The sequence below is a fragment of the Piliocolobus tephrosceles genome, chromosome 17 (assembly GCF_002776525.5).
Source record: "Piliocolobus tephrosceles isolate RC106 chromosome 17, ASM277652v3, whole genome shotgun sequence".
In the NCBI taxonomy this organism is placed as follows: domain Eukaryota; kingdom Metazoa; phylum Chordata; class Mammalia; order Primates; family Cercopithecidae; genus Piliocolobus; species Piliocolobus tephrosceles.
Window position 1 is genome coordinate 45,804,232 of NC_045450.1, and position 20,002 is coordinate 45,824,233.

A 20,002-nucleotide genomic window follows, 5' to 3' on the forward strand; every position below is an offset into this window, starting at 1 on the left:
CAAGATGACTTGTTCCAAAGACTAGATGGTTTGATCTTTTTCCTGCTCTTGTCTCCATTCCAAACAAGATATTTAGAACATCCCACTCTCTTTACAGACAGTTAATTCATGTAGATTGCCCTGGTACGTTTGGGGAAGTACTGTGGAGATCAATACTGTGTAACTTATTAACATTATGTAGATCAGCTCCACCCTCCCATGGCCAATTGGATCTTACCACGTATTAATATAATTGGTCTCACCTAAATTCTGAAGCTGCCTGAACATTTTCGGGGGGCAGGATCCTATTATGCCTGATGGTATCAGTGTCCCTCATTTTATAATGGCCCTTCCTACCATGTTTTTTTACCAAAGGTATATTTTCTCAACTGCTAATAAGATTTGACAGCGGGACCTTATTCCACAGGGCATCTGTGCTCTACCAACAACCAGTGATAAATTTCTTATTGCCAAATACATGGCAAATTATGCACCTTCTGATTTTGCCTTGTCACCTTCTGAATCAGACCATGTCTAATACCAGCTGTCACAGATTTGGTTCTTTAAAAAGCAAACTCTGAGTTAAATTTGGCATACAATATGGTCATTAATGAGTGCTCCAGGGATCAGCACCTGTGGAAAGGAGGGGAAGAGAAAACAGAAGCAAAGGCACAGGAGGTCAAGTGTCAATGCAAGCACAATAACAGCTTCAACTTACCCAGCAGGAGTTCCTGAGCTATAAGAGTCCCTAGAGCTTTCCCAATTGGGCCAAGATTTGGTCTTGTGTTTATCTGTGGAGGCTGCACATTTAATCTCTGTGCAATAAGCCTCTAACATACATGTAATTTCTTTAAATCATCTTAAAATATTCTACCTACTTTAAATTACTTCTTATTATATTTATGTTAAAATAAAAATAGTCATTCCTTGGTGATAATAATAATAATTATTATTTTTTATTTTTTTTGAGACAGGGTAGTCTTGCTCTGTCACCCAGGTTGGAGTGTAGTGGCGCAATCTTGGCTCACTGCAACCTCCGCCTCCCAGGTTCACACCATTCTCCTGTCTCAGCCTTCTGAGCAGCTGGGACTACAGGTGCCCGCCACCATGCCCAGCTAAGTTTTTGTATTTTTAGTAGAGACTGGGTTTCACTGTGTTTGCCAGCATAGTCTCGATCTCCTGACCTCGTGATCTGCCTGTCTTAACCTCACAAAGTGCTGGGATTACAGGTGTGAGCCACCACGCCCAGCCATAATTACTGTTTTTAAAAAAAATTTTGTTGTTAATAAGTTTGTTTAAATTTTTTTCATTACTTATTTTTTTCTTTCTTTTGGTCAGGGGTACATGCGCAGGTTTGTTACATGAATAAATTGTATGTTGTAGGGATTTGGGGTACAGATTTTTTTCTCACCCAGGTAGTGAGCACAGTACCCAACAGGTAACTTTTTGATCCTTTACCTCTTCCCACACTCCACTCTCAAGTAGGCCCTGGTGTCTACCATTCACTTCCTTGTGTCTATGCCTACTCAATGTTTAGCTCCTACTTATAAGTGGCAATGCTCAGTATTTCATTTTCTGTGCCTGTGTTAATTCACTTAGGTTAATTGACTCCAGCCAGTACATAATTTCATTCTTTGATATGACTGAATAGCATTCCATGATGTATATATACTAAATTTTCTTTATTCCATCCACTGTTGATGAACACCTAGGTTGAGTTTATGTGTCTACTATTGTGAATGGCACTGCAATGAACATACAAGTACATGTGTCTTTTTGATAGAAAAATTTATTTTCCTTTGGATATATACCCAGTAATGGATTTCTGGGTTGAATGGTAGTTGTGTTTTCTTTGAAAAATCTCCAAACTGCTTTCCACAGTTCACAGTTGCTGAACTAATTCACATTCCCACCAACAGTGTGTATTTCCTTTTCTCTACAACCTAGCCAGCATCTGTTATATCTTGACTTTTTAATAATAGTCATTTTTACTGGGGTATGATGGCATCTCATCGTGGTTTTGATTTACATTTCTCTAATGATTAGTGGTGCCGAACATTTTTTCATATGCTTATTGACTGTATAGTTTGTTTTTTGTTTATTGTTTTTTATTTGAGAAGTCTCTCCTTCATGTCCTTAAGAAAATTATTAATGTGGTTTCTTTGTTTTTTGATTGTTAATTTAAGTTCCTTACAGATGCTAGATATTAGAACTTTGTCAGATGCACAGTTTGCAAATATTTTTCCCATTCTGTAAGTTGTCTGTTTACTCTATTGATAGTTTATTTTGCTATGCAAAATTTCTTTAGTTTAATTAGATTCCACTTGTCCATTTTTGTTGCAATTGCTTTTGGAGTGTTCGTCATGAAATCTTTGCTAGGGCCAATGTTCAGATGGTATTTCCTATTTTTAGGTTTTACTTTTAAGTCTTTAATTCATCTTGAGTATATTTTTTTACATGGTGAATAATAGGGGTCCAGTTTCATTCTTCTGTGTATGTCTAGCCATTTATCCTAGCACCATTTATTAATAAGGAGTTACTTTTTCATTGCTTGTTACTGTCAGCTTTGTTGAAGAGCAGGTAGTTGTAGGTGTGTGGCGTTATTTCGGGGCTATCTATTCTGTTCCATTGGTCTATGTGTCTATTTTGATACCAGTACCATGTTCTTTTGGGTACTGTAAACTTGTAGTATAGTTTGAAGTCGGGTAGTTCAATGCCTCTGGCTTTGTTATCTTGTTTAGAATTGCTTTGGTTCTTTGAGCTCTTTTTCAGTTCCTTATAAATTTTGGAATAGTTTCTTGCCCTCCCTCCCTTTCAGGTATGCGAAGAGTAACAGATTTGGTCTCTACGTACTCCCATATTTCTGGGGCCAGGTGCAGTGGCTCACGTAATCCCAGCACTTTGGGAGGCTGAGGCGGGCAGATCACGAGGTCAGGAGATCGAGACTATCCTGGCTAACATGGTGAAACCCCGTCTCTACTAAAAATAAAAAAAAATAAGCCGGGCATGGTGGCAGGCGCCTATAGTCCCAACTACTCAGGATGCTGAAGCAGGTGAGTGGCGTGAAGCCAGGAGGCGGAGGTTGCAGTGAGCCCAGATAGTGCCACTGCACTCCATCCAGGGCGACAGAGCGAGACTCCGTCTCAAAAAGAATCCCATATTTCTTGGAGGTTTTGTTCATTGTTTAAAATTCTTTTTTTTCTTTATTTTTGTCTGAATTGATTCAAAGAACTGGTCTTGAAACTCTGAGATTGTGTCCTCAGCTTAGTTTATTCTGCTGTTAGTACTTCCAATTATATTATAAAAGCATTGTAGTGAGTTTTTTAGGGCTAACAGGTCACTTTGTTTCCCTTCTTAAAGTGGCTGTTTAATCATTCAGCTCTTGTATCATTTTATCAATTTCCTTATATTCCTTGGTTTTAACTTTCTCCTGAATCTCAACTATCTTCATTGTCATTCCAATTCTGAAATTCCTGACAGTCATTTCAGCCATTTCAGCCTGGTGAAGAACCATTACTGGGGAGCTAGCGAGATTGTTGAGAAGTAAGAAGACACTCTGGCTTTTAGAGTTGCTATAGTTCTTGTACTGCTTCTTTCTGGTCTTTGTGGGCTGATGTTCCTTTTACTGTGGCCTTATTTGAGTATGATCCGTTGGCTTCATTTCTGGATATTTTCAAAGCGCAAAGGTTTTGTGCAGTGTCTGTATTTGTGGCCGAATTCTTACCCTTGATTTCACAGAGGGATATATTAGCTAAGTATTTTTGGCGTTGTAGTTTGGGCTGAGATCTGGTAGACGATGCTTAAGAGTAAGGGCTGGTAGACAGGCTCTTCATCAGCCACGTGACTCCCTTGTGTTGCTTCATCTTTGCAGGCCATGCTCCCTTTCAGTGCTCTGAGGGTGTGGGTTCTTCTCCGACTCAAGTTCTGGCCAAAGATCATGGCTTGGCACTACCAGGCTGCACCCTGCATCCCTGGAGCAAGCTCAGGCTTTTTGTTCCCTCCCTAGCTTGGAGACAGCATGGGCAGAGACCTTGGCAGTGGCAATGACACAGGGCCTGGCCCTTGCCTCTAGGAGCTCCACCCCAGAGAAGCACAGAGTCACTGATAACTGGAATGATCAGCTGTGGGTGGAGTGGCTGTGTTATAGGCTCAAGGTGGGGTCCCTGCCTGGTGAAAAGCAGGGGGCTCAGGAGGAAGACAGTCTGAGCTCCTCTCTGCAGGGCAGCTGTGGCATGCTGGAAGTGTAAAGCAGCCAAGCTCTTTTTTCTTTCCCCAGCCTAGTGGCAGCAAGGGCAGGTACCACAGCCTTGGTAGTGGTACAGGGACTGTAATTTGTCGCTGGGAGCTCTACTCCAGAGAAATGCAGAGGCACTACCAACGGAATGTTCAGCCAGGGGTGGGGTGGCTGTGCTGCAGGCTCAAGCCGGGACTCTGCCGAATGAAGAGCAGCAAGTAGTGCAGCTCAGGGAAAAGACAGTTTTGCCTCCTCTCTGTAGGGTGGTTGTGGCATGCGGGAGGTGTGAGGAGAGCAATCAGCATCTTTGTTTTCTCCCTAGCCCGGGGGCAGCAAGGGCAGGTATCACGGTAGCAGCAATAGCAGAGAGCCTGTCAGTTATCTCCAGGAACCCCACCCTAGAGAAATGCAGAGCTGCCACCCGCTGAAGAGAACAGAGAGGGGTAGGGTGGCTGCACTTGGGGCCCAGGATGGGAGGCCCTTCCCTGTGAGGATGACTAGCAGGGGCTGGGAACAGTGTGGAAAATATTCTGGCCACTTTTCCTTCTGGTAGCCATGGTGTGCTGTAGGCCTGTGACAGTTTTGGGCTCTTCACTCCTTCTGCAGCCTGAGGGCAGTAGGGGCCAGGGCCCAGAGTTGAGGAAGGTATTTGGGGAGTAGGGGTGTCACTGCAGCAGCAATCATGACAGGTCTCTTAGAACTCTGCTCCAGCCATGATCAGCAAGTGTTCAGGTCTTTCAGGCTGGCTGCGCTGGGGTCCCAGGCCAGTGGGCTTTGCCTAATGAGGTACAGCAGAGGCAAGGCCTGCAGTTCATCTTCTCTTCAGCACTGGCGATGTGGCCCCTATCCTGGAGGCATGTAAGAGAGTCCTGCCTTCCTAGTTGATGTGGTTATGGCAGCTGGCACCAAGGTTCTCAGGGATTCAAGGATCTTGGGGCTCCGTGGGGGCCTGAGCAGCAACTCTGGAGGCTCCGTCTCTATGGAGGCTATGGGGGACGGGGGTTCAGAGAGGATCTCCCATGCCCAGGATTGCAAAGGTCAATGGCAGAAGTGTGGGGCCCTGGGGACCCTTGATCACTCACTCTTTCCCTGTAGTGGCGCCTCCCTTGGTTTTGGACCAATCTCAAGTTGACAGCTGTTTTGCCCTGCTCCTCTCTGCTCTCCTTGTGTCATCATTGCTTCCTTGATGAATCCCAAGGTGCCTTCCTGGACAATCCACTTGAAGATCTGTTTTTATTCACCACTGTCTCCTCTCCATGGTAGCTGCGCACACTTCCTACTTTTAGTCAACCGTTTTGCTGCCAAGCCCAGTAAAATTTTTAAACGAACTTCTGGCTCTATAGTTTTAGAAACAGAGAGGATTATAAAGCAATACACGTAAATATTTACATATTTATTATTATTTACTTTTCGATAAGATATAATATGCTGTTATCAATTATAATTTTTTTTTAGTGAACAACTAAGACTTTGAATCATCAGCCATCCATTGTTTTCCTCTACTGCACATCGATTTGGTTATTCTTCAACATTTATGAACTTATCTACATGGACCATAATAGTAAAAATGAGCCTCATCAGGTTTTTTTCTTTAAGTGTTACACTTTCAATCCTGCACATTTGAGTGCTTACTAGAAAATATTTTTAGTGTTTGTTGTGTTTGAATACCTTTGCCCATCACTGATGATCCAAAGCTGAAGACAGCAAGTTCTAGTCCTTGATACTAATAATGTTATTATATTCTGGGAGAGAAACAGATGAGTAACTCATTGATAATAATGCACTATGATCACTGCTATGGTTTAATAATATTCATTCAAGATAATTAAATATATAATATATTAAATATTTACATTTATAATAAATAAATGTTTTATATAAATATGTGAAGTTATATGTATTTGTGTATGTAAAACATGTATAATTATATGTAACCATATAATATAATTAAATATATATGTATTTAATATCTATGTCTAATTGTAGACATATATTTTATTTATAGTTCCTTCATTCAAAGTGACATGGGGGTTAACTCCCTCTTTGAAGCAAGTTCACTGTGCACTGGTTACCAACTTACCTGAGTCTAGTGATAGAGAACACACAGGCAGGAAGTTACATGAAACAAATGTATTTCTTCTGGATACGCAGCAAGAGACAACAGAAACAGAGGATTCAGGGCGAGCTGGTTCTCCAAGGCTAGGGAAGCTGCTTGAGGCACTTGGAGACTTGCTTGAATGTGCCTTACCTGGATCACAGATGAGGAATCCTGAAAGCGCAGCCTACCCTGGGTTATATTCCTCAGGTGACACATGAAACACTGGACCAAACACTGAAGGACATTCTGCTGCTAGAGGGCCCTGAAGCAGAGCCAGGGCTGTTCCAGTGAGTTATCCTATCTCAAGATATTACATTCTCAGCACATTCTACAGTTATCCTTGAGAATTACAAGTGAGAAAGAGGAGAGAATGAGTCTGTTCAAGGCCTCCTGGAGAAGTTTCCTGAACCATCTGATTTGCTTAAAATAAAGATTCTCTAATCTTTAAATATTCAATCAATTGTTCTAAAATTGTGTTTCTTATTATATATTATTTTTGAGGCTGTGTGTATTTGCCTTAGTGTTTATTAAGAAGGAAATCAGAAAATTTGGTCTCATTTTAATTCCCATATTTGCCTCACCTTTCAACAATGCTGAAGTGCTAATAGATATACTATTATTTATGTATATATACATATGTAAGGCTAAATGAAGGAGGAATTTTTTATACAAATGTAGTTTCTTTAAAAATGAAGAATGCAGACTTTTTCCAAACTCAAAAAAAATTTCTCAGATTTAAATATCCAGATATTCAATATTACTATTTTATTGCTCAATCATTTATTTTTATTAATGTATTTGGCTATGGAATATTCATGTAGACCGATGAAAAATAATGATAATGCAACTGTTTTAATGTGTATTTTAAACATCAACAGAACATTATAGGAAAATCAATGCAATATGGAACTAAGAATTAAGACTCGTTTCCATGTATATTTAAGTCAATTATTTTGTAGACACAAAAAATACAATTTTTATGACTATGATTGGAAGAAAACTGGTTGAAACAGGTCTCACAAACTTTACCATAAAGATATCTAGAGAATGTCAGGTTGAAAGTGATTTGGACACCAAAGTATACAACTCTACTTGGTTCTAAATTAGAACCTGAATTGTGAACAAGGCTTTTACTAACGTAAAATAAAGACCCTATGGGGAACAAAATGTAAGATCAGTGATTTTTATCTTGATTAGTAAATCTTCAGATTGTCATCTAGAAGTATGTTGGATAGCATCAAAACACCCAGAACAAAACAATTTTGACTAGAACAAACAAACAAAAATCTCTGTAAAATTGTTTATTTTGACTGACTTTATAGTTACATAGGAATCTCAACTGGATTAAACAGGTGCTTTTTTCTGAAACCAAATGTAAGTTTGACTCTTAAATATTAATTATGGTGTCTATCTTACCACTTACATTAACCCTTAAGAAGCAATTAGTTTCTGGATCATAATCAGTGGAAAATGATGGAGAATGCATTTTAAATTGAAATACAATGTGCTCTAGGAATAAACATTCCCATTTCTTTAAAAGATAAGACATTTTCCAGTTTCAAATTCTCCATCTCAGTTAACGGTTTCCACTTCCTACGTGCAATCTCAATTCTCATCAATTAAATTCATATATCTCTGAAATCTACTCATTATTTGCTATAGTCCTTTTCTTGGTTCAGACCCTCATGAACTCTCCTTTGGATTGCTGCAATAGCCTCTGAACTGATCTCCCTGACTCTTTTGGCCCCTACATCAGTAGGTACTCCACGTGGTAGTACATATCAGACCATACACTGCTATGCATGATACCTTTCAGAAACTTTTGTGATCTAAAGTTTAACATCCTGACATTTGCATGTAACTTATTTCAAAATCTGTTGCATTTTCAATAACTTTTCTATATGAGTTCTGAAGTGGAGCCACTCACAGCCTGAGTTCTTATCCCCTCTCCCCACTCATCAGTGATGTGACTTTGAAAAAGTTACCTAATGCTTGTGCCTCAGTTTTCTCATTTGTGAAGTGGTTATAAAATGTTTTTGACACACAGTATTTTGGGGGAAGATTAAATAAATACTACTACAACTTACATAATGATAATGATGGTGATAACAGTAAAAAATATTTAGTAAGCAATGACTTACTGCTTTGTACAGTTCGAAGCATTTTATATACCTTTATGTGGAGTTCCTCAAGTATTCATTTGTCTCTCTCAAATCTTAATACCTTTCTACACCTTGTATTTTCTCTATGAGGTGATTTTTCTACCATTATCTAACTGGATAATTCTAATACATCCTTTGCCTGATGCCTTGTGAGGCAGAGTGAGAACCCCTTTTCCCTGATTTCATCATCTAAACTTTCTACTCATTGTATTGAAGTTACTTTGGTTAACAAATGCACTATGTACTCCTAAGCAGGAGAGACGTTTTCTTTTCTCTGAGTTCTCAATATTTAGTGTAGTTTAGAATCGGTAATGATTATAACAAATTATTAAATGAATAAACAAATAAATGATACAAATCCTATATCTTTAACAAATGTAAATTTTTCTGAATTTCATATTATGTTGAAATTAAGAGAAAGAGAAAAGAAAGGTCAATTTTATTCAACAACTATACCTTAGCTCTCATTTTAAAAAAAAATCTTAGGTATACCTTATTATGATGCATGTTTCTTAGTATGTACAAGGTAATAATTCAGAACATTTCGAGGAAATCATACTAAACAAGGAATTATAATGTCACATCCCTAACAACAAATACAAAATAATTTCACACATAATCACAATTTCAATTTAGATCTCTGATGGACTCTTTCTATCCTAAAGGCTGAGTGTGAATATGATTATTTATTTTGGTATAAAATGTAACATATGGAGACCAAAACTATTTGGCACACTAGATGGCAGATTTGTGGTCTGTGCTGTTTCTCTTCTCTAAAATATGTCCAGATTTTGTCAAAGAAATTTTCTAAGTTGCTCAAACATTGCAGCAGCAGTTCAATTGGCAAAATAACATTAATAATTAAATAAATTGAAGTCAGCGTAGAGATATTCAAAATTTTAAGCATACTTACCTATTTATTAGTAAATTCCAATTCTATGAATCACACTACAACAGAAATAGTTGCTATAGCACATTGGCACATAAGGATATATGTATAAATATATTTATGAAAGTATTTTTTGGGAAAACTACCTGAGGCAACCTAAAGGTGCATTAGGTTGGAGACTCTTTAATGAAAGTTTTCTTTTGTGTTATTTTGTTTATATCACACTTGGCAAATGCTGCCTATGATCCTCTTACTTCAGTAATAAACATTATTTAGAAAATAAATCCAAGGGTAAATGGATAGTGTGAAGTAAGTTTCCCATGAAATCTTGAGCGAAGTCCTAGTAATGCTCATATTCTTAGGTATTTCCAGAGCAAGGTCTCTGCTGAGCAGGAGGCAGATCCACACACATCTTATTGCATAAAGCAATACCTAGAGAGAAGCAACCTCCGAAATCCAAACATTACACTGACAATTCGGGAGGGAAGGGAAAAGAGAAAGTAAAAGAGACGGGGAGAGAGAGACTGAGTTAGTTCTCCCCACTCACACCAAAAGCTCCATCTTCCACATTTGTGTTTCATTTTTATTCATGCCCCACAATTAGCATCATTCTTTAGAGAAGAATAAAGTAGGAGAGATGGAGAAGGTGAGTGTAATTTCCTTGCTGAGACCAACACACTTGCCGTTCATTGTTGGTACTAGCGTGGAGGTTGAACCTAGGAGGTTCAGGCTCCTCTCCTTTCCAACATCGTAAATCTCCATTCTTAGTACTAAAAACAATAAATTTTGAAAAAATTCTAATACAAAAATGAACACACATAAAAATGATTTAAATTCTACTTTATTTCTATTAACTACCATAATCTTCTCCTCACATTCTAGCTCAAACTTCCTTCACTTAGAATTTTCTGTAGATGGTGGCCTTGCTAAAATTTAAAACTAGATTGAATCTTGACAACCACAGATCATCACAGTGAAATGAATTCCATAATAATTAAGCCCCTTTGCATTTATCACATTTACTTTATCAAATACAGATGAGGGGAATCATTACCTAGCAAAACAGAAAAATCTGGAAGTAAATCATACATGTTTAAGGCTGGATTTGGAAAAGTAAGGGTTTCTCAAGGAAACCTCTATTACATTAAGTCATACAATTGATCCTGTGAAAATAAATACTTATGTTATTATATTTTATCACAAAATCTATATTGTTATGGAAATTATTGTGATCTGTGGTAAATTGCTTTTTTCTGGTATTTGCTCCAAAGTTAGATTACTATCACTGTCAAAGGGATATTAGATTTGGTTAGTAGCTCCTTATCTTACTAGGCTTTACCTATAATAGACATTTAAAAGGAAAGAAATATACAACAAATATGTACCCATAAAAATCCAAAACAATTTAAAAATAGGAAGGAAATATAAATTTAAGCTAGTTATTTTTAAGCCATGGCTTGTATCTAAATAAGGACACATCTTTAAATATCCTAATGAGTTTTTTAAGAGCTGAATTGTTTCCAATGTAACAAAAAAAAAGTCTGATAAATCCTAAGTCTTTTCTCAAAACTTTCAAATCTATGGATTCCATTAAAAAATAAATAGCAAAAGAGTAGGTAAGACTTTGCCTTGTGTTAATTAATTAATTAGTAGTTGTATAATAGGGGTTGGGAACTACATAATGCGGGGCCAAATGATTTAAATTTCTTTAATTCTTTTTTCATAGTTCCCCAATGTAACCATAAAAGTAATGAAGCTCTGATGAAATGTGCATTAATATAATCTCCTGACTAAATCCAAATTAATATTCTGTCCATGTTATATTTACAAGATTGCCTTTTCACTATAGTGAAGAAAGTCTGAATGACATATTTGAAGACAAATAAGAATGAGCTGATGGTACCATAGAAGTGTTGAGTTCAAATCTCAAGTCCATTGTTTCCTTACTGTGTGACATTGGGAAAGATTAAATAATATTTCCAAAACTAATATCTCCTTACATGGTATTTAATTTATCTCACTGAATGAAAGGATGCAGATGTCTGTTTCAATGTCTGTTATATAGTAGATAATCATTAAATATTGGTGCCTCTTCCAAGGGACACATTCATCTTATGTCAATATTCTTAACACTTTTGTTTTTATTTGTATGAATGCCTGCCAGCATTCAACATTGCAATGTAATAAGATTTTCTTTAGCACCATTTTTAGACTTGTCAAAATTTCAAATTTTGTATTCCTTTTAAGAGTTGTTAATAATGTGAGCTCTCATAGTGAATGACACACAATTACTTTATTAACGTATTAGGACAATATCCCTGCAAGGATATAAATTCACCAATTTATATTACTTAGAAATTACTTTTTAAAGTTCAATTATTTAAATTTTATTGATAAGTTTACACAGACAATCTAAGTAGACAGTTCTTCAATTGAAAAAAAAAAGTCACAGACTGTATTTTTTCTGAAAACGCATCTTTGAGTGTATATTCCTGAAATTTTGAAAGTGATTCTCCTCTAAAGTTCTTTATAGAAAATTGAGTGACTGCTTTAGATAGATCACATTTAAATTAATTAGTATTAGTTGATAAAAGAAAATGTATACCTGTGGTAGTGATCTGTAGCTCTAATTCCAAAACCATGTTAGTCTGTATTGAGAGCTTCACTGAGAATGACAAATTGTTAAAGTGTATTTGCCTCTTTTTTTAACACATGAATCCAAAATGAATTTGCTCATTTTATTAAAACTTAAATTGATTCCTCAAAGTTTTCCATGCATTTACAAAATATAAGTTGCATGTGGAATATATAAAGTATGACATGTTGGTATGTGTAATGTTATAAAATAGATGAAATGGTTTTGAGATGTATAGTATTGACTTGGAGTTATTTAGACACGAGTAGGCTTTCTTCTAAAAAATAACTGCAGAAACGAAATTAACTGGACCTTATCTGTCAATTTGATAAAAAACTATTGTGACAGACTTAAGAAAACCCATTTTATTTTAGATAAGAAAACCAACACTGAATCAAGGTACTTGCTTTTGATATTTCTGTCTTAAAATAAGTGTTCAGTCAGAAAAATTTAAAACTCAAAAGCAAGTTTTCATTTTGTGTGCCTTGCTTGGTGTTTCTAATAGTTCATACCTGTTATTTGATAAATAATAAATAAGTTATTCTCTGTCATAACCTAGAATTCATTCTACAAATCAATTAGAGTGAAATATTGTTTATTATTATACAATTTAATTAATTTTTAAGCATGTTTTATACCATGTTAGGTATTTATTTTTCTGAAAATTTTGTTGTGTTTAGGTTTGGTATTTTCTTAACTAATTTTCTCATAATAAAATTGAGTAATATGCTCTTATCATGTTAGGAACAGAAATGTAAATACCTTACAATTTTCCCTAAGTGATACCATTTATGTTCCTATGAGAACTCTCTTACTTATTAAGACTTCTGTATTTAGGAATGTGTGGGGGGTGTGTGTGTGAAAATATGTGTATTGTGTGCACTGTGGATGGGGTTAGAGGTGGAGTTAGAGCAGTAGTCCTAATTTTCACCTTAAAAACTTCTCATTTTTATAAAACTACATGAACATACATATACACACATACACACACATAAAAACACATGAGTAAATGTAACTGAGGTAACTGGTACCTGCAGAGGTAAACATATTGACATTGCATAGTAATATCTATTTTGTCTCCCAAGTCTATACCTTTATATATCTCTAACTTTGAAATAATGTTGAAAATATGGTCTTCGAGGATCTTGATCAATAGTTCTCAGCCTGGTGATGTGATAATGGTATCAGTAGTAGAAATAAATATAGAAGAGAAAGAAAGGATTTGGAGATAAGATAACTGGTTTTAGATGTGGTATAGTGGAAATAGCCGTGCTTTAAGATGCTGAAAATTTTTATTTTGTTCCTGCTCATGCTGCTGACTAGTTTTGGACCTTGGCAATGTCACCTCTCTGTTCCGTCTCAGTTTTTTTGTATGTATGTAAGAGTATTAAAATATAACTCTATAGATCTTCAAAATTTTATAAGTCAATGATTTATCATTGGTCAGTAATTATATTTAATAGGCACATGAGTGCATTGTTTTCCATTTGTCTCCAACCACTTATTAACTGTGAGTCAGTTGCGTTGGCATTGCTAAATTCTGAAGGATAATCAATAATAAGTGAAAATTGCTAATGAATCTACCATATAACTCATTAGGTATTTCGCTGGTGCAGCAAAGTTTAAATATTATGGTTAATAATACTCTTTTAGTATCAGGAGATGTGATAAAGTAAGCAGTACTTATCATTAACAACCATCTCAAATTAGGTAGCACCCATTTCATATATATATATGACATCAAGGAAATAGAAAAATTGAAAGCATCTTGATTCCACTTTGCTTTCTGAATTCAAATGCGAATCCAGGATTAGTGCATTAGTGAGCTTAATCTGAAGTAGTTTTGTGACCCTGAACTCTTTCCTTCTCACTCAGCACTTTGGTTATACACGATGTTAGTGCTCAGTACATATATTCTTCATCAATGGTGAGTCAGAAATTTTGAACTTTTTGCCTAGTATCCAGTTTTCCTTTCATCTAAATCAACTTTACCTAGATTTTACTTAGGGGAGCAAAGTCCCTCTCTAAAAAGGTCTCCAAATTCCCTTCTGGCTGGGGTTGATCATGCAGCATAGCCAGAAGAATGTATGAAGAAGTCATGAGGTAGGGATCAAGTAAAGCTCTTCAAAGGAACCTACTCAGTTCATAAGAGGTTTTTTGCCATACACACCTGTTTTCGCATTGGTCTATATAATGATGCTCCCCACGTGGCCACAGTGTTTTGACCTTAGTATCTAATCTTAATATTCTTGAGCTATTGAATCAAAACAACCACTGCTTAACTCCAGAATTATTACCTGAGCAAAACACAAATTTCTGCTTCATTAAGCCAATGGAAACTGTTTTATTCTGTGTCATGCAGAACCAATTTTTAAAATTATGATACTTGGGTAGTTGAGAGATGTATTTAATGAAGAAATAGAAGAGTACAATATCTAAAAAACTTTGGAAATATAAAAAGTTACACATTTGATTCTAGATTTTGGATATATTGCAAACATTTTACAAACCCAAAAACTCTCAAGTCCAGGAGAAAGACTATGGCAAGAATTAATCATATGTCATTTTGTAGCATAAAATTACATGTTTCAAAAGTTCCATTCTGCCATCAAATGTAAGGTGTTCAGAAAGAGTTACAATGGAGAGGAAACAAGGACAAATTATACTTAATTGCAATTCTGTTTCCCTAGCCACACTTGGGACTAGAACACAAAGAACATGATCAAAAACACCAAATTCTGCCAAATTAGAAGACAAACTTCTAATGTAATTAGCACTCAATGAATGTGATAAATATTCCCAGCTATAACATTATAGTATGAATAATAAAGAAAAAAATGATTTATTATTTATTCAACAAATGTTTTCGAATGCTTTTAATTTGCTTGATAAGGGCCTTAGAATTTGAATGAATATACTTCTTTCCAAATTCCCTTAGCATTATATTATAAACCACATATCAGGTTAGCATAAGCACAGTAGAATTTCTTTCCTAGAACTATAAGAGTGGTAGGGCTGAGGAAATTCATCAACACCAGACATATCTTACAAGAAATGATAAAGGGAATTCTTTAGTCTAAAATAAATGGACACTAGCACATAACAAGAAACCGTCTGAACGCATTGAGCTCCCAGGTAAAAGAAAGAAAATAGACAAATTTAAAATACTCTAATACTGTAATTGGAATAAGTAAATCAATTGTATCTTATGTATGAAGACTAAAAGATAAAAATGTTAAAAATAACAATCGCAGGCCTGGTGCTTTGGCTCACACCTGTAATCCCAGCACTTTGGGAGGTTGAGGCAGATGGATCATGAGGTCAAGAGGTTGAGACTAGCCTGGCCAACATGGTGAAACCCTGTCTTTCAATACAAAAATACAAAAATTAGCTGGGTGTGGTGGCACATGCCTGTAATCCCAGCTACTTGGGAGGCTGAGGAGGTGAGGTGAACTGGGAGGTGGAGTTTGCAGTGAGCCAAGATCACAGCACTGCGCTCCAGCCTGGTGAGACAGCAAGACTCAGTCTCAAAAAACAAACAACAACAACCACAAATACAACTGCAACAATTAGTTAAGAGATCGGCAATATAAAAAGATGTCAATTGAAATACGAAAAGTAAAAATCTGGGGGATGGTATAGAGATGGTGTTTGTTACTTCCTCTTTATGGTAAAAGTTATGTCATTATCAGTTTAAAATAAATGTTTTAACTATAAGATGGTTTTATGTGTGCCTCATGATAATCACAAATCAAAAACCTATAATAGATACACTGGAAAAAAATAGCATAAAATCAAATATACTACTAAAGAAAAATTACTTAACCACAAAGGAAAACAGCAAATGAGAGAAAAAAGGACAAAAGTTCTCCAAACAACCAAAAAACAAGTAGCACAATGACAGTAGCAAACCCTTATCTGTCAATAATAACCTTGAAAGTAAATGAATTAAATTTTCTAATTAAAACACAAACAGTGGCTAAATGGATTTTTAAAAAAGACTCAGCTATATGCCGTGTACAAAAAAATTCACTTTACTCATAAAGGCACACATATATTGAAAGGAAAGAATAGAAAAAGATACTCTCTTTAAATGAAAACCAAAAGAACAGGAGTAGCTATACTTACATTTTATAAAAACAGACTTTAATAATAGTAAAGAAAGAGAACACTGTTATACAATGATAAAGCAGTCAATACAGCAAGAGGTTTGAACAATTGTAAATATATATGAACTCAGTGCTGGAGCACCCAAACATATAAAACAAATCTTAAAAGACCTAAGGGAGAGATAGACTGTAACACAATAGTAATAATGAATTTCAACATCCTACTTTCAGCAATGGGCAGATCATCCAGAGAGAAAAACAATAACAACAAAATCAGAGTTAAACTTCATCCTAAACTGAATGAAACTAATGGACATTTACAGAACATTCTATTCAACAGCTAAAGAACACAAATTTTTCTCAACGGCATATGGAGCAGTCTCCAGAACAGACGACATGTTAGGTTACAAAACAAATCTTAACACATTTTTTAAAAAATCAAAATCATATCAAGTATCTTTCTGATGACAATGAAATAAAACTAGAAATCAATAACAGAAATATTTTTGGAAACTGTACAAACTCATAAAAATTAAACAGCATGCTCCTGAACAACAAACAGAGCAATGAAGAAATCAAAAAGGAAATTAAAAATGTCTTGACAAAAAATGAACACAACATACCAAAATCTAAAGAATACAGCAAAAGCAATTGTAAAAGGAAGGCTTATAGCAATAAATGCCTACATTGAAACAGTGGAAATACTTCAAATAAACAACCTAATTATGTCCCTAAAGGAATTAGAAAAGCAAGAATAAACCAAACTCAGAATTAACAGAAAACAAAGAACCAAGAAAGATCAGAGTAGAAATTAAAAAAAAAAAAATCGAAACAAAAAATGGACAAAACATTAATAAAACCAAAGATCAGTTTTCTGAAAAGATAAACAGATCAATAAACCTTTAGTTAGACTAAGAAAAAGACAGGTAAGAACCAAATAAATAAAATTAGAGATTAAAAAGAAGACATTGAAATTGGTACCACATAAATACAAAGGGTATGTTATGAACAACTATATCCCAACAATTTGGAAAACCTAGAAGAAATGGGAAAATTCCTAGGCACATATAACCTACAAGATTGAACCATGAAGAGAGAAAACCTGAACAGACCAATAACGTATAATGAGATTGAAGCAGTAATAAAATGTCCCCCATCAAAGAAAGGCCCAGGACCTGATGGTTTCACTGCTGAATTCTACCTAATGTTTAAAAAAGCACTAATACATATTCTAATTAAACTAATCCAAAAACTCAAAAAGGGGAGAATATTTCAAAACTTGTTTTACAAGGTCAGCATTACCCTTACACCCAAACTAGACAAGGATACAACCACAAAAGAAAACTCTAGGCCAACATATCTGATGAGCATAGATGCAAAAATTCACCACAAAATACTAATGAATTAAATTTGACAACCAATTTAAAACATAATTCATCATGATTGTGTTAGTCCATTCACATGCTGCTATGAACAAATATCCAAGGCTACACAATTTATAAAGGAAAAGGGTTTAATTGAATTACAGTTCTGCATGACTGGGGAGGCCTCAGAAAATTTGCCATCATGGCAGAAGGCACCCCTTCACAGTGTGGCAGGAAAGAGAATGAGCGCTGAACAAAGAGGGAAAAGCCCCTTACAAATTCAGATCCTGTGAGAACTAATTCACTATCATAAGAACAGGATGGGGGAAACTCCCCCATGATTCAATTATCTTCGCATGGTCCCTTCCATGATACATGGGGATTATGGGAACTACAATTTAATATGAGATTTGGGTGGGACAGAGCCAAACCATATCAATGATCAAGTGGGATTCATCCCAGGGATGCAAGAATGGTTCAGCAAACACAAATCAATGCTGAAAAAGCATTGATTGAAATACTTTCAATAAACTGATTGATTGATTAAAAAAGCATTTAATCAATGATGCAAAATTTAATATCCCTTCATGATAAAAACTCTTAGCAAATTGGGTATAGAAGCAACATACTTCAAAACAATAAAGTTCGTGTGATACAAACTCACAGCTAACATCATACTGAATGAGGAAAAAATGGAAAGTCTTTTTTCTCCAGTATCTGGAACAAGACAAGGATGCCCACTTTCACCACCTCTATTCAACAGTACTAGAAGTCCTAGCTAGAGCAATTAGGCAAGAGAAATAAAAAAGAGTTATCTAAATTGTAGAGGAATAAGTCAAGTTAGCTTTGTTGCAGACAACAAGATCATATACTTAGAAAAACCTAAAGACTCCACCAAATCCTCTTAGAACTGATAAATACATTTAGTAAAGTTGCAGGATACAAACTCAACATACAAAACTCAGTAGTGTTTCTGTACGCTAACAGTGATCAATCAATTATTTTTCAAATAAATCAAGAAAGCAGTCCATGTGTAATAGTTACAAAAAATATACCTAAAGAATACAGTTAACAAAAGAAGTGAAATATTTCTACAATTAAAACTATAAAACATGGATTAAATAAATCAAAGAGAACACAGAATATACAGAGATATTCCATGCTAATAGTTTGAAAGAATCAATATTGATAAAAGGTCTATACTACCCAAAGTGATCTACAAATTTAGTGCAATCTCTGGCAAAATACTAATGACAATCTTCAAAAAAAAGTGAAAAAAAAATCTGAAAATTTCTATGTAACCACAAAAGATCCTGAATAACTAAAGCAATCCTGAGCAAAAAGAACAAAGTTGAAGACATTCCATTACCTGACTTCAAGATATACTACAAAGTTATACTAGTCAAAACAGCATGGCACTGGCATAAAACTAAACACACAAGCCAATGGAACAGAATAGAGAACACAGAAATGTCCATCTGCAGAAGAAAGAAACTAGACCTTTATCTCTCTATATATGCAAAACTCAAATAAAAATGGACTAAAGACTTAAATATAAGACTTGAAAGTATGAAACAACTAGATACAAACAAGGAGGGAACACTTCAGGGCATTTGTCTGGGCAAATGTTTTTTGAGTAAGATATAAAAAAATAGTCAACAAAAGCAAAATAAATTGTTATATATCACATTACATATAATCTTATATATAAGATGTTAAAAAGTTTCCACAAAGAAAAAGAAACAATCAACAGAATGAAGAGACAACCTATATAATGGAAGAAATATTTGCAAACTGACCATCTGACAAGGGATAAATAACTTGAATATATAAGAAATTCAAGCCAAACAACGCAGTGGCAAAAAACACCCCCACGAATAACCCCCCAAAAAACATGAACTGCCCCCAAAAAATGGGCAAAAGATCTGAACGGACATTTCTGAAAAGAAAACGTGAAAAATGGCCAACAGGTATATACGAAATGCTCATTATCACTATCAGTGTAATGCAAATCAAAACCACAATGAGCTATTATCTTGCCCCAGTTACAGTGACTACTATTAAAAAGTTAAAAAGTAGTAGATGCTGGTGAGGATGTGGAGAAAGGAAAATGCTAGTAAACTATTGGTGGAAATGTAAATTAATACAATACAGCCACTAGGGAAAACAATATAGTGATGTCTCAAAAAACTAAAAGTAGATCTAATATATAACTCAGGAATCCCACTGCCGGTATCAGTCCAAAAGAAGGGAAATCAGTGCATCCAAGAGAGATCTGCACTCCCATTTTTATTGCAGCACTATTCCCAATAGCCAAGATATGAAATCAACCTAAGTGTTGATCAGTGAGTGAATGGATAAAGAAACTGCAGCATGTATATATGTGTGTACGTGTGTTTGTGTGTACATGTTTGTGTGTATATAATTTCTTTTATGTGTACATATAAAAGAAAATATTAATCAGCCATAAAAATGAATGAAACCAGCCCGGTGCGGTGGCTCACGCCTGTAGTCCCAGCACTTTGGGAGGCC